General features: G+C 39.0%; 1 long non-coding RNA gene across 3 annotated transcripts; it reads left to right on the forward strand.

Moving 5' to 3' along the window:
- Window positions 1-204: 204 nt before the first annotated feature.
- Window positions 205-25,254, forward strand: LOC106740173 (uncharacterized). Of its 3 annotated transcripts, XR_002087146.1 has the most exons (8): window positions 205-2,040; window positions 8,945-9,069; window positions 9,538-9,600; window positions 11,136-11,216; window positions 14,093-14,186; window positions 15,245-15,348; window positions 16,327-16,379; window positions 23,960-25,254. It is a non-coding gene; the product is annotated as an uncharacterized LOC106740173 (long non-coding RNA). The 3 variants fall into 3 exon arrangements; XR_002087145.1 differs by having other exon boundaries at window positions 9,538-11,216; XR_001373610.3 differs by having other exon boundaries at window positions 8,945-11,216.
- The last annotated feature ends 492 nt before the right edge of the window (window positions 25,255-25,746 follow it).

Genomic DNA, 25,746 nt, shown 5'->3' on the forward strand with positions numbered 1-25,746 from the left:
CTGAACAACCACCTTAGAATTCTCTATACTATAAGAAACTACCCTTTTACTATTATCTCTAAGTACAATACTTCCCATATAAGAAATGAATATGTATTTAAATAGGATTTGCATTACTTAAAGGAAAAAAAACCCAACTTTTCCATTAAATAAATAATCCAGAAGTGCTCACAGTGGCTTGCACATCTTGATACTGTTGTTTCCTTTCCTTTCCTAGGTATTGGGTAATGTTATAATTCTTTTTTCTACTCCTCTATATATCCCAGTACTGCAGTAGATCTTGGCAGAGTCCAGATGCCTACCTCCTGGAAGATTCATTCTAGTACTGACATAAGAGCATTAGATCTTCTTCCTTGACCTTGCTGGCAGATGCCTGTAAATTTGTGTCTCAGGATCATTTAGACCCCTCTGTTACTACTGTCAGGTTTTTTTTAATTTTATCTTTTCATTGTCTGGGTCTTATCAGACATCAATAGCAGAGTACTATATGATAGGAAAATTCCTCCACAAAGTGAAATTTAGGTACCCCCTTGAAAGACTGAGCAAAAATGGTTTTGCATAGTGAAATACGTAGAAATTGTTGGGGTTGGATCAGAATTCAAAGCTGTACTCCCAGTGCCCTGAAGTCCTCAAGCCTATGGCTTATAAAAATGGCTGTTTCTTCTTTACGTCACTAAGGCAGGATTAGTTATTCAGGATATGGGAAAGTACAAATGCTCCCTTTTTGCTTCCCCTTTTTCCTTACTTAGATATTCCTGCCTTTGCTGGTGTAATTGAAAACAGAACAGAGTCTGTTTCCCAGGCACACGGCACCATTTCCCACATGCCTGGCCACTTGAAGCTTCCATGTTGCAGGAACTTGAAGTAGGCTCTATGCAAATGAAATGACCCCACTCAAGATGTATAGGACTTCATCACTCTAGTCAAAAAAAGAAGGGTGTGAGAATCTGTTAGCATACCAGTTTTATGTATAAGCAACACACATCCCTATTAATGAGCTAAGTGTACTTTCTGAACCAGAACTAAAATGTATAGCCCTCTAATGTCTCTAATGTCCAGTGAACTTGCATGTTTTACCGTGGATGCACGGAAAGCATATGAGTTCTAGCACTTTATGATATTCTGGACTGACTTCCCTCCCTAATAAAAAAATGTACCAATATGACCACTGTCAGTCAGAGTCTGAAACTGATAGAGTTTTGTCTTTAGGGTTTATGGTTTTGTTACGTTATTAAAAGAACACACCAGAATAATGTAATTATAAAACACAATATTACTAAATGCAAAAATATTTACATTATTGCTGTAGATAGTCATCTGGTAAGAGAGAAAAACCTTTTTGATATGGATATTTTCCTTGAGTTTGAAAAACGTGTATTTCAATAACTTTAAATGTGATCAATTTACCACAGGAAGGAAATTCAGCAATTTAGATATTCTTCCAAGTGTATTCACAGAATGTGGAAATTACATTGGAACGCTGAAAAAAAATCCTGAATATGGACTTTCAGAAGATTTCCAATACTTTCTTAGTGCCAAAAATCTTGTTTGAATAATCTTACTTTCATTTCAGTGCAATTGCTTGGACTGGAAGTGGAAAGGCACATTAATCAAGCAAATGTACCTTAAAACTTGAATGAAGGTACAGTTTATATTTCAAGGAAAAATCAGATTGGGCTTCCTTAGTGAAAACTTTGTTAGTCTACTGAGGTTCAGAGTATCATATGCAATATTAGGTACAGTATGAATAGCTAACATCAGAATATTAACTTTATTTCTAACGTTCCTTTAATTTTTGTGGGTTTATTTTCTTTAATAGTTCTCCAGGAAAAGCAGCTCAGCAGGCTGTACTGTCTTTGATTCAGGACTTGGAACTTGGGCTAGAACCAAAGTTTCCAACTGAAAGCAATGCTCGTGGACACTAATTTACAATCTTCTCAAAAGTGCATTTATAATGACAGTAATGACACAGGAACTGAGTTATTATCATTATGCTCTCAAGCATTGGGAGTTAAGAGTCTCAAGTAAATTCTTTGAAAGGTAACTGATATTATTTGCTACATATCATACTAATAATATAGATAGGCAGCATTATTTAAGGTCATCCTGAATGCAGTGAGTTAGTACAATCTGTGTATAGTAAAATGCCTTTGCATTAATTCTCTTATTAAGAGAATTAATGCATCTTGATAAGAGTTGAAAGTGGGGGGGGGGTGTTTTTTGTGGGGGGCGGGAGGTGGTTTGGTTTTTGGTTGAGGAGGCCAGGAGCATGATGTCAGCTAAAGCTGACATTTTATTGATGTGCCCTTTATTACATCCAGCTTTGCCTGATGACAGAAAAGGGGCAAAAATAATACTCTAACTATACACCAGTGCAGCACTAGAGGAATTGGATTTTGATTTGAGCTAGTAACAGTGTTACTGAGAAGCAAGTAAAACATTTTTGAACAAATGACATTTTCAAACATGCCAGTCTGTTGGAAAATAATGAATGATGTTGTCTCAATGATAAAAAAATAGAGAGAGATTCCAATATGGGCAATTTTAATTTGATTTTAAACACTCTGTGTATTTGTAACACTAAACCCACTTTCCTATATATTAAACTGATTTGTAACATTTGTAAGAGCCTGGCCTATTCATAGAAAATGATCATAGCATGCAAATAAAAAGCAAATCCAATATGAACTTTCTAGACCTATTAATTTGCTGAGTAGGTTTGGATGCTTTCCTAATTACTACTTAATGTTTTGCAAAAGTCATCAAAACCTGCTATTACATCTGTTGAGTGCATGATTGGGTAGATTTAATTTTAAGATACAAAGGAAATGCACAAATACAAATTATTTCACCACGCACCCCTTTGATCAGTAAGTAATCTACCTTTCTGTATGATTGCTTAAGGCTGCCAACCAACATTTGTATTAAGTTTTACAACATTTCTTGGCATTCTTTTATCATCTTTCCCTGTGCCAAAAACACATTAAAAATGGCATCTATCACTGATCTTCCATCTGTTTTTGTTGCAACTTGAGAATATTTTTCATTACTATTATTCAGTTCTTTTAAAAATCCTGTTCATATCTTATTTTTCTTACATGCAAAGTGCCTGTCTTTTCACACACATGCAAAAGCAAAAGTCTAATTCGGCCAACTGATGTGTACTGATGAAATTAAAGTAATAGGAATAGTATATTCCTCTAATGGATAAAGTCAGTTATGTGATCTGTTAGATCAGAACAAAACTTAGCTCAGTCAAAGAAAAGACAATAGTTTTTGGGGTTTTTTTTTTTTTTTTACATTTTCACTACCTTTATTTGGGGATTAATCTCCTCTGAGCTGGGGGAGACATAAGAGAGGCAGGGGAGAAGTGGAACTGTCTATAAATAAGAAAAAGTCAAGAAACTGAAGCTCAACTGGTATAAATTGGCATTGTCTTACTAGGTTCTTTAAGCTATACCTGCCTATTTATCCTACCTGAAAATCAGTTTTAGGAAGGAGGCAGTGATGAGGGGAGGGGAAGGGAGGAGAGGTTGCAGAGATGGTGCTGTAAGCCTTCTCCCTAACATTCAAAAGTAAAATTTTTTAATAATCTCCCCTTCACAACTCCCCCTTACAACTCTCCTCTCCTTAGTCCTACCCCAAACACCCAAAACAATGCTGCAAAACCTGTTAAAGGTTAAAATTATTCTGGCCAACTGTGGAACTCCTATATAATCTGATCCTATCTATCTTCAGAAACTCCTGGAAACAGTTGGAGTAATACAAGGGAGATAGAGGACCAAGACCATGGCCAAATTGGGAAGATCAAAGCTAAAACATGAAGACCTCTGGGGCCCTAAGTTACAGCAGCCTTCCCTGGGCTTCCTTAAAGAAATGCCTACACTTGTATTTAGATCTGCTGTCCTGTCCTGATCTGCCAACCAACCATCTTAGAATCCTCCAACCTTTCCCCACAGTTGCTCAGTCTACCCTAACCTTGAAGCTTTTCTGAGCATCAGCTTTGTTGGTGGCTGTGCTTCCCCCATCATCCACCCCTCTTTGCAGTGTGTTAAGTAATCATCTGAGCTAAGTAGGATTGATACACGGGAAGTTCTCTAGAGGTTCTTCTGCACCCCATTTCCTGTCTCTACTGATCTTCTCCACATAGGTGACAAGTAGGAAATCTGACTACTGAGTTTCCTCTTCCTCCACTAGAACTTTTCCTGGGAATCAGTCTGCAAATGATTCCTCTCTCCTGCTGTGCTTTGCCAAATTGAAGCAGTAAGGAAATATAGATAGGGAGGGGTAGCTTATGTACCCTGAGACAGTTAGAATCATAGAACTGGAAGGGACCTATATGATCATCAAGTCCAATCCCCTGCCATGGGTAGGAAGTATTGGGCTCAGATGAGATCAGCAAGGTGCCTGTCCAGACTCATCTTGAACACCTCCAAGGAGGGCAACTGCATCATCTCTGCTGGGAGCATGTTCCAGATTCTGGTGACCCTTGCAGAGAAGAAGTTTTACCTTATATCCAACCTGAATTCACCATCTATTACTTTATGTCCCTTGGTCCTCATCCTCCCTTGAGATGTCTTCCGAATAGTTGCTCTCCTAGTTCTTGATGCTCCCCCTGAGTTACTTGTAGGCAGCTATCAAGTCACTTCTCAGCCTGCTCTTCCTCAGGCTGAACAGACCCAGTTTCTGGAGTCTCTCCTCATAGACCCTACCTTCCATGCCCTTAATCAAATGGGTGGCCCTTCTCTGTACCCTCTTGAGCTTATCTATGTCCTTCTTGAAGTGCAGTGCCCTGACCCAGGCACAATACTCCAGCTGAGTACCAATGCTGAATAGAGAGGAAGGAGTACCTCCATGGATCTATTGGCCACACAGCAGCTGATGCACACCAGAGTTTTATTGGCCCTTTGGCAGCCTTGTCACACTTTTGGGTCATATTTATCTTCCAGTCGATCGTGATGCCCAGGTGTCATTTAGATGTTGTGCCAGCCAGTAGGCCACCACCCATTGTATAGTTGTGATAATAGTTCTTCCTATTCAGGTGAAGGACCTTGCACTTTTCCCTGTTAAACCTCATTTGATTTCATTCTGCCCATATGTCCAGTCTGTCAAGGTCCTTCTGGATTTTTGCCCTATCCTCTGGTGTGCCCGTGTTTCCCCACTGCTTGGTATCATCTGCAAACTTAATCATTGCACTTTCTACCCCTTCATCCAAAGAATGAATATATTGAATAGCAGAGGTCTGAGCACCAATCCCTGGGGGGACCCCACTGGAGATGGCCCTCCAGGATGAGGCCATCCCATCGATCACCACTCTCTGGGAGCATCCTCTGAGCCAGTTGTCTACCCACCTCACTTTAGACTGGTCCAGGCCAGTACTCTCCAGTTTGTTAGAGAGAATCCCAAGGGAGAGAGAGTTAAAGGCTTTACTGAAGTCTAAGTAGATGATGTCAACCTCATGTCCCTTACCCAGATGGTTAGTGACCTGGTTGTAGAAGGTTCATCAGGCATGATCTGCTCTCAACAAAGCCATGCTGGTTGCTGTTTAGCACCCTATCCATTACCAGCTTGCAGTTGATGGCCTCCTTAACTAATTTTTCAAAGATTTTACCCAGGACCAAGGTCACACTGACTGGCCTGTAGTCACCACATTGGCCTTCTTCCAGTCATCTGTGACCACTCCTGAGTTCCATGACTCTTCAAATAGCTTGGCCAATGGCACTGCTATACATTTGGCCAGTTCTTTCAGGACTCTTGGATACAGGTCATCTGGTCCAGAGGACTTGAAGATGTCCAAGCGTTGTAAAAAATCCTTCACTCATTCTGGGCTGATTTCATGTAGGTTGTTACCTTCCCTTTGTTCCCTGAGCCTCTAGTAAGATGAGCAGCCCCTGCTGGGTTTCAAGAATACCGATACAAAGTATGTATTCAGGAGTTCTGCCTTTTTGCATGTGTTGACTGTGGGCTGCCCCTGGGTACTCAGTAGAGGTCCCACAATGGAGCCCAATTTTTTTGTTGCTCCCTATGTATCTATAGAAAGACTTTTGTTGTCCTTTATACTGATTGCCAGTTTGATCTCCAGGCCTGTCTTGGCTTTCTGTGTCTTGTATTTGCAGACCCTGGCAATATGGGTGTATTTCTCCCTGGTTGCTAAGCCATTCCTCCATTGCATATACACTTCTTTTTTCTTTTTCAATAGCTCCCTAATGCCACTGGTGAGCCAAGTAGGTCACCTGGCTCTTTTCCTGATTTTTTCCTGTGTAGGGATGGCCTGTTTTTGAGCCATGAGAGTTCTCTCCTTAAGGAAGCACCATTGTTTCTGCACACCCAGATCATCCAAATGCCGGTTGCAGAGGCCCTCTCCAATGAGCCTCTTGAGTTTGCCAAAAATTTGCCTTGTTGAAATTCAGGACTTCTGTTCTGGTGACTAACTTCCCAGTCTTACGGTAGATGGTAAACCTTATCAGGTCATGGTCAGTGTCGCCCAGAGTACCATCAATCCTTAGGTCACCTATGATGTCCTCCCCTTTTGCCAGCACTAAGTCCAGGGTAGCCTTGCCCCTGGTAGGCTCTTCCATAACCTGTGTCAGAAGCAGATCATCTATTGTTGCCAGGAAGTTGGCTGACCTGCTAGAGGCAGTCAAATTGTCTTTCCAACAGATGTCTGGGTAGTTGAAGTCATCCATGACAATCATGTCTCTAGTGCTAGCTGCTTCTGTTAGTTCTCCTGAGAACACTTGATTGCTCACCTTGTCTTGGGAGAGTGATCTTTAGAGTCCCCCAAGTACAGGGGACTCTGTACTTTAGAGGTACATTAAAATTTGCAGCTCTGCCCTGAATCACTGCAGCACTACTTGTAGCAGTATAACCCAGACACCCTGCTCCCATCCTCAGCCCTTCCCCACCATTCCCCTTGAACTGGGCCTGGTTTTCTAAGTGGTCTGAAATGTCATGGTGTCATTGTTTCTCGGGTTTTTTAAAGCATTTAACGCCAATTCATATCAGGTATGCATCTAGTCCACATGTATTTTATCAATATATACATGGGTATCAACGAGAGGTATGCAGGTCTCGTCAAATCCAACAAGTGGCATGCATGCGTGCACCCAACAGCAGATTTTTTCCATTAGATATCAATACCCCAAAATTAATTTGTACATTAATTATAGCTTGAGGTTTGCAACAATTTTACACCCTTTGTTAAGTTTATCATAAATTCTAATCTTGATTTTCTTCTTTTTTAAATGCATTTGACAGAGGCAAAACTTTTGACCTTATATCATGATCCCCCCCTGGAAACAGCAAGAAAGAGTTCTAGTTCATTTTTTCAGTTGAAAAGTTGTGACAGAAGAATTGAAGTGAATTGAGTCTGATCATCTCTTTTTGGCTTTTAACACACGCTGCTCTTTTGCAGTGAAATTCAAAGGCTATTTAAGTATATTATGCCATTATAAATGCCTAAGAATTTCAACTAAAAAAAACCCAAAAGCAATAATGGCTTTTGAGAATGGAAAAGATGTATAATAGACAATTGCAAGTGGATTATTTATATCATTAAGGAAAACTGTTATGGTTTGTTTTTTTTTTTCAATGAGGAAACATACTGGAAAAGTGGAATTTGATGGTGAAAGAACATTTGCTTAACAGTAATGCAGGCATACATTCACAAGAAGATAGTTATTTGTACATGGCTAAATAGTCAAAAGCATTTGAAGTTGATACAAGCTAAACTGTTTCATTAGAGGATGTATATACCTGCCAGGTGCTTCTTCACATTTTTCAGTCAACATACAGTATTTCAACCATGGCCTGAATGGACTACTTTTTCAGTATTATGATGGTAATTTAATCCCCATTTTTAATCAACCATGAGCCTTGAAGCAAGTGCTACCAATTAGGTTGAATTGTACCAAACTATGTATAATTTTTGTTTCAGTCATACCAGTTCACGCTAACTTTAAATCTTACTCCTTTTTAGTATTTTGAACAAGAAACAGCCTGAATAAAAAATAAAGCATTTTGAACTGGGGGGAAGGGAAAAAAATGACAAGAAGAGTGTAAAATTTAAAGATCAGATGAAAACCAGGAACTCAGCTGTAGAACATAATGCCCAACCTTTGTAAAGAGTAGACAGAGCTAGTTTCACTGTGGTTCCCAAAGGAAGACAGGCACAGGAAAGAAACACAATATTTTGATTTAAACTAGTCTTAATCAGGGTGCCTTCCATATGTGGATTAAGGCAATCTGATTTCTTAATGCATTGTACTTGTAATTTAGCTTGTTTAGCAGTAAACCTGCATTCTCCACTTTTCTACCTAATTTGAACGTGATACACTTATGTATAGGGCTTGCTTATTCAAAAGGCTTTCCAATAGATCCTTTCAAAGAACAACATTTTGGATTTCACAATAATAAACTGGGTCATCTGAAGTGCAGTTCTTCAAGGACAACAACAAAAAAATAGTGATTTGGTTTCAGTGTAGAGTGTTTCTTATTGAGGGACTTGCAATATTCTTTTATGTTATACTATTGAACATTACTTGAGTGTGCATCAAAATGGAAACAAAATACTAACTTCCACAATAAACACACATACCCCAGGCAAAAATTGGATTAATTTTTGCACACAGCAGATGTATAATGGGTAAAACCACGGTGTTTAATATTAATCTTGAAAAGTTGAAAAAGGACATCTGTATAATTAAGTGCCTTCAGGCAAATATCTGCCACTAAAGTTAAATGAACCTAACCTGTCTGGTATCACTTGGAAAAATCATGCCAGGAAATTAGGTCTTAATCTTTTGACTGTTCAACAATAAATTATGGGGGGGGAGGGGGGGGGTTTCTAGTGTATTGAATGGCAATTTTGGAATCCAAAAAACAGTTTATAGTAATTTCTAGTAGTACGTGTAAGTTTTGTAACCGTATTAGGTTTTTTTTTCAGCAAGCAAACAAGGACACATCTGTAATTATAGAGTCTCATGGAAGAGATTCAGAAATGCAAGTTCTGTGAAATGCAAAGGAACAACGGCAGTGCATGGTGCATCAGAAGACCACAAACAAAACAAGGTCAAAGTTACATCATTTTAATCAAAACAACAAGAATTAATTACTGAAGTCACCCTTGAAACACCTTCTGCTTTACAGTTCTCTGTCTTTATTAGAGATTTTCAAAACAAATACCTAATTCAGTCCATTTCAGAGTTACCCATTCCCTGCTAATTTAGATGTAAACACCTTTTTATATTCTGGCTGCATAAAGCAGTGTGCTTTCATAGAAGTGGCTGTACCTTAATTGGCATGGTATTCAACACATACTGAACTTGTATCAATAATATCATGGTGGAACAGATTGTCATTTTGAAGTATATAACAGAGTATGAAGAAATAGATAGTGATGCTTAGTAGTTTACTAACAGGCTTTTTCGGGGGTGTTTTTTTTTTACTGAGTAGCAGTGTTCAGTTAACCTTCTCTCTCTCTCTCTCTCTCTCTCTCTCTCTCTCTTTCTTTTTTTACAACTTCTCCTTCCATTACAGACTGTTAAGCCCCAGAAACTGGATCAGCTAAGCGGCCGACTCAGTAACAGTAAATTAAGTGCTGTAAGCTTACATCAGACTAATTAGTCTGAGGGATAAAATAGGGGGAGAAACTTTTCAGGTTGCTTTGTGAAAGGCAGTTTGCTTAATTAAGCCAACCACTAATTGTTAAATATTTTTCAGGCATTAACAGAGCTACGCCGAATGTAATTAAATTTTGATTTTAGTGGTATTTGCAGGGATTAAAGTCGCAATCTGCTGAGGCGCTAGGGTTAGTTAATATTCACTTCACTGCCACAGCTGTCCTCCATTACATTACAAAGGACAGGAAAAGAGACAGCAGAATAGGGTGAAGTAATGAGAAAGCTATTCATTCATTTGAACCAGCTTCACACTATACAGTCTTGTACAAATGGATCTGATCTGCATGACACACAACTAGGCATTAAATCCGATTTAATTTGATACAATAAAGGAAAGCCTAAGCTCTAATGCATTTTTTATTTTTATACTTAAGCACTATGCAGTGTATCAAAAATATAATCATATGATTATCATATGATTCCAGTCAAGTGGTATTTCTAGACTTATTAGCTCTACAGGAGTCCACAAGGATTGTAAACCAATTCCTGCTAAGCTGTTATTTGTCCCATGTGTGTGTGAATGAACCCTTCACATCTGTGGACTGTGACTTTGAGTCCCCAGTGGAATATTTACTGGCAGGATCAATGTTTTAAGTTTTGTGGGGTTTTTTGAGCTGCAAAAAGATTGAGCCAGTGGAGGAGTCACATGGCCTGGGGACAGATGACCAATCTCCTAAAGGCTGAGGTATTCCCTAGCCACTCCCACAGGGAGAATCCATGCTAATGATTCTTAAAGCTTACTCTGTTTTCTCCGGGGTTACTATCAATGGCCTTTAGTAATCACTAACGTTGGATAGGGTTTTGATACTACATTTATCTTGCCCAGAAATGACTAATTCAGTTGTTAAGTACATTAATGTTAAATATTATAGTCCTCTCCTTCAAGTAACTTTTATACCATAATATTATATCAAATGACCAGTGTCACAGCACAATCTGCAAACAGATCTTAGAGACCCGAATCAATATTTTCAGAAAATAGTGCTGATTATTGTTTGCAAGAAAAAGCCTAGGTCCTTCCTCTGTCAGTGATTTGATAAACCAAAGTTCCCATGTTAGTATGTGCAGATAGGCCTGCAGGCCAGAGAGAGATGATTATTACTCTCTCTTTTCCCTTTTTTGTTTCGTATCCATCACTAGGAAAGTCTGTCTTGGTGTAATTTGTAAGGCCTGGACTCAGACTTAAGGGCTATGTCTGCTCTAAGTTCTTTGCTGTTGAACAGCTTGCTTGACCGGTGGCTTCTTAATTACCAAGCTTTTAACAGCACTGGAGCACACATAGTCCTTTCCTCTTACACTTCTCTGTACAATCAAGCTACAAAAATGCATTCTATATGTCAACATCTCAGCCAGGCCATCACAGGGTCTCAGCTTATCTTGTAAGTTTAATGGACCAGTTGTTTGATTTGGAACAGCCACACCATTGGAACATCAGAACACTGTCATTTTTTCCAGGTCAGAAGCACTTCAGACTTTACCAAGCATTATGAACTGGGCCCAATATTGTCATCTGGAAGAGAGGAGAGGAAGCTACTGGTAATAAAGAATCTTTCATGGTGCTCTCAGTGGCTGGACTATTCAGCAACCCAATTTTCTCATTTGCACAGCCTTTTAATTGCAACAATGGGAGGAATGATCTCTCTACCGTGATGCCACTGCTGGTGCTACATTCATAACTCATAATGGCATTACTTGCCTACTTTCATCTTCTTACTGATGTTGCTGTTGCTCTCCAGTTCTTCAGTGTTGCACTAGTGGACACAGACAGAAGTGACAGTTCTCACCTGATCTGGCCACAGAAAGTGGTCTATAGCTACAACCAAACACAAGTGTATGGCTGCAGACCACTTCAAAGATGGTTGATTGGGTGAAATTCTGAACCCTCATTGTATAAGAGATTAGATAAAGACATAGACATAACCATTTCAAAACATAGCCTCTTCTATAACTTATGTCTGTCCTGCCTCCCAGCATGTTGCAGGTTTCAGAATAGGAGAGGAGAAAGGGAGCAAAAGGAGTTCAGTCTGGGGTTTTTTTAGCCCCCATTGGAGTTTGGATGGGTGTATTGGAGCCCTCTAAGGTGGAGGGGGTTCCAGTTCACCCACCCCACACTCCAGCTCTGGCTGGGGAACCCCTAGGATGAGTTCCCTCTGCTCCCCCCCCCCCACTTCTGAAAACAGGTAAAGGCTGGGGGGGAGCAGGGGCCATTGCTAGGAGAAACTGGCTGCAGGCTGGAAGCCAGTAGCTAGATTCTCCTCCTCCAAGGAACCAACAGTGAATTTATATATAGTCCATGGAATTGTTGTAACTCAGAACACTATCTGAAAAGCGTTCTGAGTTACAATGCACTTCTGTTTGCACCCAGTGCTACTATATGTCCATGTGTAGAGAAATATGTTCAGGGAACAGTTGTAGCAGTGATTCTGCAGATCTCTACCAGTCTCAGACATCTTGTTCCATAATCTGAAAATGGAATATAAGGGAAAAGTCTTGAGTAAAAAAATCTTTCAATTGATGGAGCACCCACCTGTCTTGTCATATTATATCTGTGTAGTAGATTTGAATCTTGTATAATAACAGACTACTTTAATTTTTAAAAATATATTTATATTCAATCAATTTTTCAACTTCAGGTGATCTTGAATTACCTTTTGTGTCATCCCATATGTGGGCAGACACACTTGGGGTTATGTACACATGTGTATGGGACTCAGTCTGCAATTATGCAACTTAAACAATGCAGTGGTAGATCAGGTTCAGTTTGTGCAGATGTTTGCTGGTGCCAAAAGCTGCACTGGGAACCCATCTAAGTAAGTTAGGGTGTGGGGAAGGGTGGGCAAGATCAGGGTGGATGGCAGGTCATAGAGGCTGACAGGTCTACAGGGGCATTGGTGGGTGAGCAGGGGTTTGGGATCCATCTGGGGTTGGGGGATCAGGGGGTTAAACATAGCCCAGTCAGGATTGTAGGGGAGGGGGGTGGAAAAGCACAGCCCCCAGGCTGGGACAAGCACAGCTAAGCTTTCCTTGCTCCGGGCCTACATTCCAAACATGTACAGATGTTCATTAAATTGGGACAGTCTAGTCCCGATCTAACTTACTTCACCTCCTCAGGTGAACTAAATTACATCAGGCTGGCCATTTTTTCTCTGATCTAACCTCCCCAAACATCTGTACAGATTGGCATTTAGACCAACCTAACCATAGTTAGGTCAATCTAAATGTAACATCTTTACATACCCAATTTGAGACATGACTGTCCTTCTAGTCATGGAAGCGGAGGACAGCAATTCTGAAGTGCAATTCAAATGAGATATTAAGGACCTAAAAGAGGATACTGAATAAAGTGATTAAAATATTTGTTATTTATACCAGCAGGATCAGGTACAAAGGAAGGGGGAAAAAGCAATTGCACTTGGCTATTCTTTACATTTTCACAGTAAATAATCATATTAATGTTCCAATGCTATATTTCCATTTTTTAAGTCTGGCAATACTCACCCAGCCCCTTCTTTCTCCATCTTGGCCTCCCTTTTACTTGCAATAGTCACTTTTATTGATTTCTTATTACTTTTTCAAATAATTTTGTTTTCTGCTATTCTATCTACATATAGGTAATCATTTTATTAGAAGAATTATTTATAGGACAAATGCCTGAGCATCCCCAGAGCAGATGCACTGAGTTGTCCTTTCTGTTTATATGGTGTCTAGCACAAAGCTTCACTTTTCCTGTTCAGGACTTATGGGGCCTACTTTATAAATTTGAAATAATAAGCATATCATTTCCACATACAAAAGTATATACGCATACTTTGGGGATGTGCTTATTTCCAAAAGTACATGAAAATGAAAATTTCTTGCAGAAATATTCAGGTGGAAGTGTGGCAAGCGTAGTGAAAATGAAATGTGATTTCAAACTCATAGACTGATAACACATTTTCTCTTTCCTACTCCCATCTTTTCTTGCATATCACACTTCCTGGCAAATAAGACATAGGCCTGGTTTTGGAAAGGCCAAATGAAACAAAGATTTTTCCAGTCCTGGCTGAATACTGACTGCAGAGGATCCTGACTGCAGTTCCTGTGGCTGTAAGAGGGTTAACCCTGTAGCTCCACTTCAAGCTTCAGACCTTAAAGAATAAACTGTGACCTTAAATAATAAGTGCAGGCTGCCTGCTGGCTAGCTCTGCACTTTAGCACCCTCATGCCCCAGCCAGCCCCTCTGCAGCCTGTTGACCCCTAGGAGCCTCAGCCCCAGCTTAGCGTGCTGCAGTCCTAAGTCCTTGTATAAATGCTGCGCCCAGGAACAATAAACTCCAGTGCAAACTGCACTGTGTTTATTGTCTTGTTAACTTCATGTGTAGATGCACCCAGTAAAATCTTGCAGCAGTTTCTCCCTGCTTCTATTCCTCAAGGCTTCTATTCTGGTGAAGAAAGATCAGCTTCCCTGCTTAAGACATGCGTCCAATTTTGGAGGACTAATTTTGGGAAGAAAGGTGCATTTGGTCAGTAAGTAAGGTATTTTTGTATCCTGTAAGATAAGTAGAAGGAAAAAATGTGTTTATTTGCTTTGTACTTCTAACAAGACCACAAATACATATATTTCATCCACATCAACTGCCTGAGGTTCTGATTTTACCAACACTTATACCCACACTTAACTCCTATAAGTAGTTCCAATAACATCAGTGAAATTATGCATTATGACTGAAATTATGTGCATAAGGGCTGGAAGGTGAAAGGCCTAACAATTGATATTAAAAGCCACATATTCCATATTGTGACCACATTATGAACTAAGCAGAAAAAAACCCAAAAGATAGTAAAGATGAAAGTCCTTATTCATATTATAATTAGAGTAAAAAAACATAGCAAGTTATCCCGAAATATTTGAGAGGTAAATGGATTTATGCTTAAATATACATTTGAAAGTTTTCCCAAGTACAAAAGGCCCTTTTTAAAAAGGATCTCTTTTTTGTATCTATCTAACGAGTCATATTTGAAGAAAAAGTAATATTAGAGAATATAATTCATACCAGAACTGTATAACATAAGTAAATGAACAATAAAAATGATAAATTGGGCAATAGAAAAGATTACAGAAATAATGCTTTCACATATTGGGCATTCATTAAATTGACTTTCCAGGGTAATTACTTTAACATTTCTACCTCTGATTCAGCACAGCCTTTCGGATCATTAAACTAGATAGTAAATATTACACATTTTCAGGACTAGCTCTTAAAGACCTCTTCCCGGAAATTCGAAAGCCATGTGAAGGCTATTTGTGGGTGGGAACTACTAAAGGTTGAGTTTCTATGCAGATCCAAATTTATTGGAGTAGAAACTCAATTCACCAGGGACATTTCCCCCCTTCACAAATGGTTCTTTTTATGCAGGCTAATATTCTTCAGTCCAGTTCAGGGAGACACAAAGAACATTGTTCATGCATGTAGAATAAACCTGTTTTAAATAGTATGGTGACAAGTGGTAAGAGGTCAAACTAAAACATATGATTCTTATTAATTATTTTATTTCACTGTTTTTGTTTGTTTATGTTGTGTTAGCATCTAGAAGCCTCAAGTGAGATTGGGTAATGCACCATATAAATGCATTCTGAGAAACAATCCCTGCAATAAAGAATTTAGAAGTTGGTCTTCACCCTTAACAGGTAACATATGAACAGGTGAAATCACCTGGAATAATAATTAACACCTAAGGTGTTCAGAAAGGGTTGAAATAACTTTCCTTATATATATTTACATCTCTTTTTCTTCATAGTGTTGTATTTCTCTCTAATTTCTGATTTTAGAGGGGATTACAAATAATTGGAGGTCAGGTATTTCTAACAAAATGTTTTTTCACACAAAAATATAATTCACCGGAAAAATTTGTATTCCCATACCTCTCCCCTTGCAAAATTTGGAGGGGGAAAAACATTCTTCTTGAAGGACTCCATCTCCCATAATGCACTGCAATCTTCCTCATGATGGTGCCAGAGAATGCTCCATGGGAAGATGTAATTTAGCCAGGGAGCCTTCCAATAAAATACAAGAGGTTGCAGCTCCCCTGAGGAAATGTAGCAACATGGGTGTATGTCTCCATTGCTACTTGGGTTTAATCTGAGGGTCATTCTCAGCTGTACACATTCTGATAATCTACACTGAACACCTCTAAATCAACTACCAAATCCAGAAGCTCTGTTCTAGGCCTGAGTTGGAGCCTGCCCCAATCTCTTCTGCAGTGTGTTTGAATTTTACATAGGTGCTACAGCAGTTATTCTCAATATTTTTAGATCCCTAGTTACATTGTTTGTAAAATGTCAACTCTTACTTCTAACTCATTTTTTCGAATACAGGTAAATAATGGAGTAATTATTTTGTTGCAAAGAACTCAAAAAGACCCCAGCAGGTCAGAAGGTGATCCTATGGATTCCTATTCAAAATCTCTGGGGTTATTTTATAAAATGTGACGGTAGTGGTACACTTAACAGCGGTCGTATTGCAGGATACCCCATTGCACCCTTAAAAGGATCTCAAGGCACTCAGGTTGAGAATCATTGCAAGCACAGGATATCTACCAACAGTAATCCTGTGGCTTCCTATTTCTGACTTTCTTTCTTTCTTCATCCTACTTCCTGTCTCTACAGGATAGTTGACTGATTTCTCCAGGAAAAAGTAGTACAATGGCAATGGCTACAAGGTAAGATATAGAAATGAAGGAATGGGTTATTTGGCTTGGGTTAATGGAAGGTGAACCTAAATAACAGAGGACATGCCCATAGGGAAATTAAGTTTAATGTGAACTGACCTAAAAATAGAAAAAGTAAAAACAAAATTAAAAAATGCAGGTCAGTCCAACAAACTAAAATGTAACAGTGTTTTTAATTGTGAATATTGATTAGGCAAGTGTACCCCTATTGATTTCAAAGGACTTTTCACAACATTTAGAGGTAATCACGGGCATAGATGTTTTGCTAGGTCAAGGCTCTAAGTCCCATTTGTGTTGCTATTATCCATGATGAGTGGACCCTTAGGACCTGTTTCTACAAAGTTAGGCACATGACTAAGCTCTCAGGAGATCAACTGGTTCCTTTTGAAGCTATTAAAACAGAATTCCTTTATAAGTTATTTTAAGAGCATTTTTCCCAATGTCCTATTACTACTGTCACTTTTTTTATGGGGTAGCTAATTTTTAATAAGTGCATGTATACTACCATAGCTTAATTGTCATGTACTAGAGTAAAGGTTTTTAGCAGCAATGTAGAGTAACTCATTATAAATAAGGATGGTAGAATTAGGCCCTCAGTAAACAAATTAGCAGTTAACAATTACCTATTGTGAGTGTTAAGTTCCATCTGACGTGCCGTTTTATGTGACTACATAAAGAATGTAATTCATCCAACAGAGTACTGGCCCTAAAATACATTCCAAAGGAATATTCTGCCTTTAATTTAATAGTCACGGAAATGCATTTCAGAATGTCAAAAATGTATATAGGAAGAGTGATAGGGAGCTATGACAAAATATGTATTTAGGTCATCTGTATTTGCATGAGTTTGGTTTGAGGCAGATGGTTCTGCATTCTGAATGCCGTATTTTTCAATGTATATTTTTCGTTCCTTCCGGAGATCATATTTTAATAAGACCAAAAACCTGCCTCAGAACAGCTAGGGAACGGTATCTCTGTGCAATTCTCGGTCTGTGATAAATCTGAATGTTTCAGATTTCTGCCACCAAAGGAAATGGTTACCACTGCCACAGAGTTGAGTATTACCTTTTATGGTAAAGGGGTATATTTCAATTATTTAATCTTGCCTCTCTCCCACCATTTTATTTATGTCCTGCTAGAATAAATTAATAAAACTGCTTTTAACTCCACTAGTTGGTGAAATAAAAAATGGTTGTATGGCATCACAAACCCATGTTGATAAACTGTAGATTACAAATAGCAAAGTGAAGACCCATCACAACATATCATCATAGGCAGGTTACCTATGTTGCCCATGATATTAGAAATTTGTGAAATATTACCAAGGGCTACTGTATTCTTTCTAGAAGTTAAAAAAGAGAAAGTGCTGAGTTTGCACTGAATTGTTGATATGCTTATGTAAAGTGCATTCACTCAAGTACCTAGACCACCCAAACTTTGGACAGCTCAGCCCTTTTAAGCAATAAAATCAATCATATTCCCCCTGTGGTAGAAAAGGCCTTCATAAAATAACTGCTCAATCAGAGTAGATTAATTAGTTCTTCATAATATGATGCTGTCTCTCCTTTTTTATATATTCAGAGCAGTGAAATAGTTAACATTGCTGACATTTAAAATAGCACTTCTGTTGTCATTTAGCATCCTCCTTATTTTGGCTATCATTTCAGGGTGTAGAAATACTCTGGAAAAGATCTACATTTCAGTAACACTGGAGTCATGCAATTAAGATTTCTCTTTGTATTCCTTAGACCCAGTGATTATAGGCCAGAGCTGAACTACCCCAGCTCCACTTCACCAAAAAACAGAATTCGCCCTTTGATTTCAATGGGAGGTTAAGTATTTAAATACCTTTTTGGATCTGGCCCTAACCATTTTTAAATGGAAGCTAGGACTCTTTGTAATGAGGGCTCCTACACATATGTAGGGAGGCTGCTCCATCTAACATTCTGCAATTTACAGCATGTTGGAGCAGACTCGATTAATTGAGTACGCTGGAGCGTGGTAATTACTGTGCTCCAGCAGACTCCAATGTCGCGAGTATCAGTGTCCTTGAATTAAAAAATAGTGGCGGGGTGCTTTAAAGTTCTCCACCGCCATTTTTCAGTGCGGAGACACTGATATATGTGACACTCCAGGCGCTTTTAATTAGCACAGCTCTCGGAGTTGCACTAATTATAACATCCCCCCACCTTATGGAGCACATCTATAAATGCCCTGAGAGTCCTGCTGCTGTGCTTCTCTTCCCCCATCCCCTCAACACACACTTTTTTGGTCCCTATGTCTATTTTTGTGCTCCCTAAAATGGCAGAGTGCCTTATATTGAGACAGAGGGTGAGCAGGGTTTAGGTGAGCAAAGCAATAACTATAAAAATCACAACAGGATAGAGGGAAATGCCCTCCTGCCCCTAGAAAGGCTCATTATAATCTCAACAGCAGGAATTTACATAGATCCTCATTCAATTAAAGTTTAGAAGCCTTTGTGTCATTGCGTTGCTCCAGCAACAACATCCTAATGAAAAAGCAGAAAACTGCCAAATGCAATCAGGGTTTGTGTTTTTTTGGTTTTTTTTTTAACAAAAGAAAAGGGACCTGCTGGGAAAGGGATGAGGATATTTAGAGGAGCAGGGTCAGATGCTTAGCTGGTGTAAATCTACATGAGGTTTGAAGCCAATTGCAATCATATTGGCTTATGCTAGCTGAGTGTCTGGTCCAGAATCCTGTTTTTAAAATGAATTGGGAAACTTAGGAAATGATTTGCTAGGGCATAACACATGTTTTCCCTTTTAAAACACTGTATAATGTAACAAAAAAAACCCTGAGACAGAGTGCTGGTAAGTGTTCTTGGTGCAGAGTGCTCTGTCTCTCCAAAGTGCAGCATGAGTAATGCAAGGTTACTGCAGTAAGTACACATTTCTTATTGGATATCAGAGAAAATAGGTGTGTAAAACCCATGTAATTTGATAGCACATACATCACTGCTGCCCCTGGGAGTATTGAATCATAAAGCTACATATTTAGCACTGTAAAAGAATATTCCTCATCTTTTCACTGGGAAAATTCTATGTAAATGAGTGGGGGAAGGGGAAAGAATCTTATAAATCAAGCATTAAAACAACAGGCAAACTGTAGTGTTGCTGCTGAGACGCAATGCATATCCTTTTTTTTTTATAGTGACATTTTATTTTAAGTGCCCCTCTCCCCTCAGTGTTTTTAGTACCGGTGTTAAATTACAGTAGCACTCTTATGGAAATACATGCAAGATTCACATGAATACCAAATACATTCATTATGATCAGTGCTGAATTCCAAATGAGAATAGCTTCCTCCAATCCCCCCCATGTTAACCTTCAAGACAAGTCAACACATTTCAAACATTCTAGTCTTATTTTAATTTGGAAAAACAGACTTAAATATACCACAGACAAGTAAGAGCTATTCAAAGCTGTGGGGGATGGGGGTGGGACTGTCACAGCAAGGAGACACAGAGAGAAAGAGGTGAAAAAGAGAGCCAACATCAGCTCCCCTGGGGTCTGCTGTAATCAGCAGACAAATGGTCTATGCTCATTGTAAGTATTCATTCTGCAGCAAGAGGCTGCCAACAAGAGCCTTCCTATATCTGTTTGGAAATACAGTACTAGCTTTCCTCTATTCAAATGCTTTGAAATAAAAAAGAACTGCTGACAAACACTGCTTTGGGCATTTGACACTGCTTTTTGATCTAGTTACTCAGACAGTGTAAAACGAACAAATTAGGAATTTACTACAAAAGAGTCTCAGTTCTAGCCTGCTAACATGTCAGGATATATAAAAACAAGACTGTTAAAAACAAAACCCCTTCCTTTTGTGTCTTCCATGGGTAAATTGAGGTTTTGTATCAGTTACTGGTTCCCATGCAGTAAGTAATATGAAACAAACTCAGTGGTTTAGACACACGTCCACCGGCATGTAATATATTGCTGTACCTTAGACATACAAAGTTTATATACACTTTTATGTAGCTGCACTTGAGAGTATACATATATAAATATATATATTTTTAAAATGTGTCAGTGTCTTGTAAAAAAAAAAAAAATCTGTTTCCCATGAGGATGTGATTTGTTAATTAACCTTTTCTTTTTCTTGCTAAGGCTAAAATATCTGTCTGTCATTGAACTATAAGTTAATAGAGTTACCAGTTAATCTGCCACCTAGAATCATTCTAATTCCAAATATTTCATAGTGTCATTCAAAATATACTTTCATACATGACTTATTGTATAGAGGGCATTACCCAAGCTGATTTGTGCCGCAAGGCAACGTCACGTGCTTTGAAGTATGTGATATGTGCATATGGAAAATATTGAAAAGCAGCTCCTTTGAAACCACATCTCATTTTAGAAGGAGTGAATGAGTGCAAATGAGGTAGGCTGTTAACACAGAGCCAAAGAGCAGACATTACACAATGGTCCCCAAGATGCATAATGAAATTAGATTTTTTTTAATTCAATGATCCAGATGGATTCATTGATGGATAGTGAACCATTTTTGAAATCTGTAATAACCTGATATATAATTGCAGGATAGCAGCTACTTATCCATTCAGCTATTCTGTCAGCATTCCTGAGTTTAATTATCAGATGGCCCTAGAAAATCCATTTCTCTCCTCTTTTTGGAAAAAAAAATCAAGTGTCAATCACAGTTTGCATTTTTATACCTTGTCATGTCATGTTCAGAATGCATGATTACAGTGATACTGATAGAAAAAATTTACAATCAGCAACTGTGTCCCAGTTGTACACTTAGAATAATGTTGTAGCCATGATGGTCCAGAAATTCTGGGAAAGACAAAGATTTCTTAGGGTGATATTTTGTTTTATTGAAGCACGTGCATAGTTGGGACAAAGTTAGACATGCTTTCAAATGCAAGTCTTTGTCATGCTGGGTCATGGGCAGCCAGGCCTGGATTTCCTCAGGTATCAAGGTACTGACTGAGGTCAGGAGTTAGCTAGGTCAAGAAGCCAGGAGGTCAATCCAAGAGCAAGGTCTAGAAACAAGCAAAGTCAGGATGACAGCAGATCAGGTAGGAAGTGGAGTCAGAGAGCAATCCAAGTTGGGAAACAGGGAGATCAAGCAGAGAGTGGAGTCAGAGAGCACAAGCCAGAGGGGAACAGCATTTTGTCTGAGATCATCCTGAGTCCTGTTGCCGAGACCCTGCCTGCTTTGGGTCAGGGGTTTATACGGGGGAACTGGAGGGCCAGCTGACCTTGTCCAGTCACTCCACTGTAAGTGACTGGCCACAGCTGGGTCCAGCTGGAGGCTTCAGGATGTCCTTGACCAGCCTTGGTGACCAGCTGTAGGGTGGCAGGCTGGGATAATCAGGTGTACTGATCGGGCTGAGGCCCCAGGTTTGTGGTTGTGTCCTGGCAGTCTTGCATTTGAAAGCAGCTGGTCCAATAAAAGATATCCCCCTAAGAAATCCTTGCCTCTCTCAGTAACAGAAGAACCTTTACAAACTGGGGGGTTCACCACATTTCTTGATCAGGCTTGTGGTAGACAGATCTAAAAACAGTCTGCTGTTCACTAACTAGGATCCCCTTGAAGAGGGAGTCTTAATACTTGGTAATAATATTACCACAAAGTTGATGAGGATTTCAGAAATGTTCCCAGTGATGAGTCAATGGGAGCTGCATTTTAATGAAGAATGTCCTGGCTTGGCTCTACCTCCTCACTCTCTTAAATGAACAAGTCTCTGCTGATACACATTCACAACGGAAAGGAGCTTGTTCTGGATGTGGTTCTTTTATGTGGTGCATGTATACGAACATAAGGTTGCTCCTCAGGGGCAGTGAGGAGGAAGGGCAGAGCAGCAATTACACATCAAAGGAGAACTTTCTTTTTTTCATTTTTAAGTGAATGTTGTGATAGGTGCCTGATTGACAGTTCTAGAGATTTTATTCCTATCTATACCAAGCTTAAGTACAAGCTTCATTTGCCAATGTGCCCCAGTCCTGAGAGGTCTCTAAGGCTGAAAGCATAGTTTATATAGGGAATTCATATTTGTATATAGGCATATCTGTAGGAAGCTAACAGAAAGCTAACAAAAAGCTGCCAGATCAGTCTAAACTGGAGTCAGACAAATGACTTGGAGACAAATTTTTTTGGTCTCCCATTAACAATCACCTTTATCTTTCAGTCTGTCATCCATTCATTCCTCAAAGCCTTATTTTACAATAGGGATTAAATAGAATAGAGATCGCTGATATTTCTAGACACCCTCCCTCCTCCCACCCATTACAGAAACTCAGTTCCTGTGGTGACCAGTTTTGATACATCTGGAAGCAGAAGTGATAGAGAACATTTCAATGTTGCCTAAGTAATAGGACAACACTGATTTATCATATTCTGGGTTAGGTAGTTCTTCAAATGAGATTCCTAAATGGAATCAGTAAATAGGCAAAATATTTGCCTTAAGCGTATACAATCAAAACAAACAAATGATTATCAAGGTTATTGGGAACAGCAAAAAATTAAGTGAGGAGCTAGAACAGATTGCCAACTCGGCCATATTCTCTGATCCCCATTGCACTACACCTGCACTTTGTTAGACATGGACTAGATCACCAGGTGTATCATAGCTGACTTGTTAGATTACCTGGGGAAAGGGTACATGTAGCTTTTCATCACTTTCCTATCCCCACAATTAGATTTTATTAAATGAACCATAGCACAATTAGAGCAGCCTCATATTTGCTCTAATTTGAACTGGTGAATAAATGCTTCAGTTCACAAAGAGCTACTCTAGTAGCCAAAATCACAGCTGCATATTATACTTTGGTTCTGTTCTCTTGAGGCCTGTGGCTGTCTCAGAATGCCTCTACCAGGCTTGTTCATAAGAGACAGTGAAGAGAAAAGGGGAAGTGTGGGGTAAAGTTGGAGAAAAAAAACAGGCATAAACCTTCAACAACTGAGGATTTATCCCATGACTCATAGGGAGATTATGAGGAGCAAAGGGTGAGACTTTTTGGGACATTCATACCAACTAATATTATGCTAATTGGCTATACACTTGAATATGTGAATGTGGTAGTTCACAGAGTGACATTTCAGAACAGAACTCCTGAGTCCTCCACCGCTGGTTTCTTTTCAGAACAAACTACACTTTGTGGCTTTAGGTTTAACAAAGATCACTTTTTGTTTGGAGCTTCCCTGGAAGCTGGACCACAAAGAGCATAGAGAAGTTCTGAAAGCCCAGGATCTATTACACTTCAAGAGCATGCAGTGCACTTTGAGGATAAAAGGAGCAAAATATCAGAAATTACAGAGTGGTGGTAATTTGAAAGACCAGATCAGCAGAGAAGTTGGTCATCCAAGTCATACCCAAAAAAACATTTGCAACCAGTGGAGACTGCATAAGCTACCCACATATACCCCAAAGCCTAGCTAGCTATCCTGATTAAAGATAAGCATATCTTCCTGTTTAAGGGCTTTTGCATGTGATATTTGAATAAAGCTCTATTGCTGCTGATGAGAGAGAGATTCCATCTATAACCAACCATCTTTCTCTGCCTCCTACATATCTCCTTTCACCTAAGTCAAGCATCAGAGAAATGCTGTCATCTTTCAACCTCCACTGAAAAGGTCCATTATCACCAGCCTCTCCATACAAGAAGTAAAAGGTAAATCACAATGAAGTAATTTATCAGTGTAGGAAGAATCCCACTGAGAATTGACTTATAAAATGAAAACTGAAGACTACTTTGACTACAGCTACTCTTCCGTATTTAAATTGTCCTTGCATCATTTATTCTGAGCACATTTTCAAGGCAGATGGAAACTAACTGATGAGTAGGTCTACGAGTATCAAGAGGGTAGAAGGATTGACATTTTAAAGGTAAACATCAAGACTTTTCATCCGGAAGATGCAACGGCTGCTACAGATGCTGATATAACTTCTGACAGATAGTGACGAGTGGTATGTAATGTCAGTTCAAGATGAGAAGCTACAACACAGTGAAAAGCAATTCACTGAATGTGAGTCCTGGAGTACCAAGACTATACCCAAGAGCCCTGATCTTCCTATTTGGATGATGACTGACTTAAATGCCACAAATGATGCTATATGATCAAACTGGTAATAAGCATTAAACAAAGGAGTTGCTTCATAAGTTATAGGAGCTGATTTAAACTCCAGGTAGCTAGTAACAGCCCCCAAGAAACTATCTACTGCCTGGAGAAAACTGGAGTGCATTATACTCCAGCCAACTATCAAACATAAACTCTTCTACATCAGAACTACTTGGTGGGAAGGGAATAATGTAGGAGCTGCTTTTGTTGGCTGTATGCCTGCTAGAAAGTTACCACACCTGGGGAATATCCAGTTAAGGAACTGTGGACAGCCTGTGCTCTCTTTTTTTACCAGTGGAGAAGAGAAGCAAGGTGCTATATTAGTAAGAAGGACACTTTAATCTTGTAGTTTGGTTCCATTATGTCTATTTCTGTACTACAAGTATGACAACTTTCTTTGACAAGTTCAAGAATAGGTATCTGGTTAGTGTAACCTTGAATAAGACATGTAACATCAACTGCTGCATTGATCTTCCACCACTATCAGCTGATTAACCAGCCAAAACTTTGGTTTGAAATAAGCCCCCAAGATTTCCAAAGGTTTGACCCATATCTAAATAGAATAGTTTACATTCGTGGTACTTTCATGCCAGGCAAATCCAGGAAATTCAGAGACACAGAAGTAAAACAAAATCAAAACAAAGGGAACTGAATTCTCATGAGTTATTTGAAAGAGAGTCTAGATTTTGTCCAGTTTCAAAGCTCAAATAAGTTCCTAATTTATATGCATTATTTTCTCCATCCCAATAAATACATAAACATACTCTTTTGATTTATAAGCACTGTTGACTTTAGCTCACTAAACAGTAAAATGTGAACACTTCACTATATCAAAAGTAAAGGGAAATAAGTAACAAGCGGTGTTACATATAAATCAAAGGTGAGTTGATGCACAGCAGTTGTAAAGTTTAAATTTTAATTCTGGTCACATTCATTCTGTCTCTTTGTCTCTCTCTCTCTCTCTCATTTTACAGATTTAAAATTTTTATTCTCTGTTAACCTCATTTGACTTTCCTAATCTTGGTAGTCAGGGGTGTCTTTTCCTTCAGAATGAGTCAAAGCTCTAGCTATTATCAACATAGACATAAATTAATAATTTAAAGAGGGCTACTTAAATACATAACTTATCCAGCTCATTGGGGTGTTTCTATAACCTTTGACATCAAGTGTTTAACATCAAGTGTTGAACAAGAGCTTCCAAAAGAAAAATCAGACACCATTAAATGCCTCTGGTCTTAGAAAATATGGCCTTAGG

This window comes from Alligator mississippiensis, chromosome 3, assembly GCF_030867095.1.
Source record: "Alligator mississippiensis isolate rAllMis1 chromosome 3, rAllMis1, whole genome shotgun sequence".
NCBI classification, from domain to species: domain Eukaryota; kingdom Metazoa; phylum Chordata; order Crocodylia; family Alligatoridae; genus Alligator; species Alligator mississippiensis.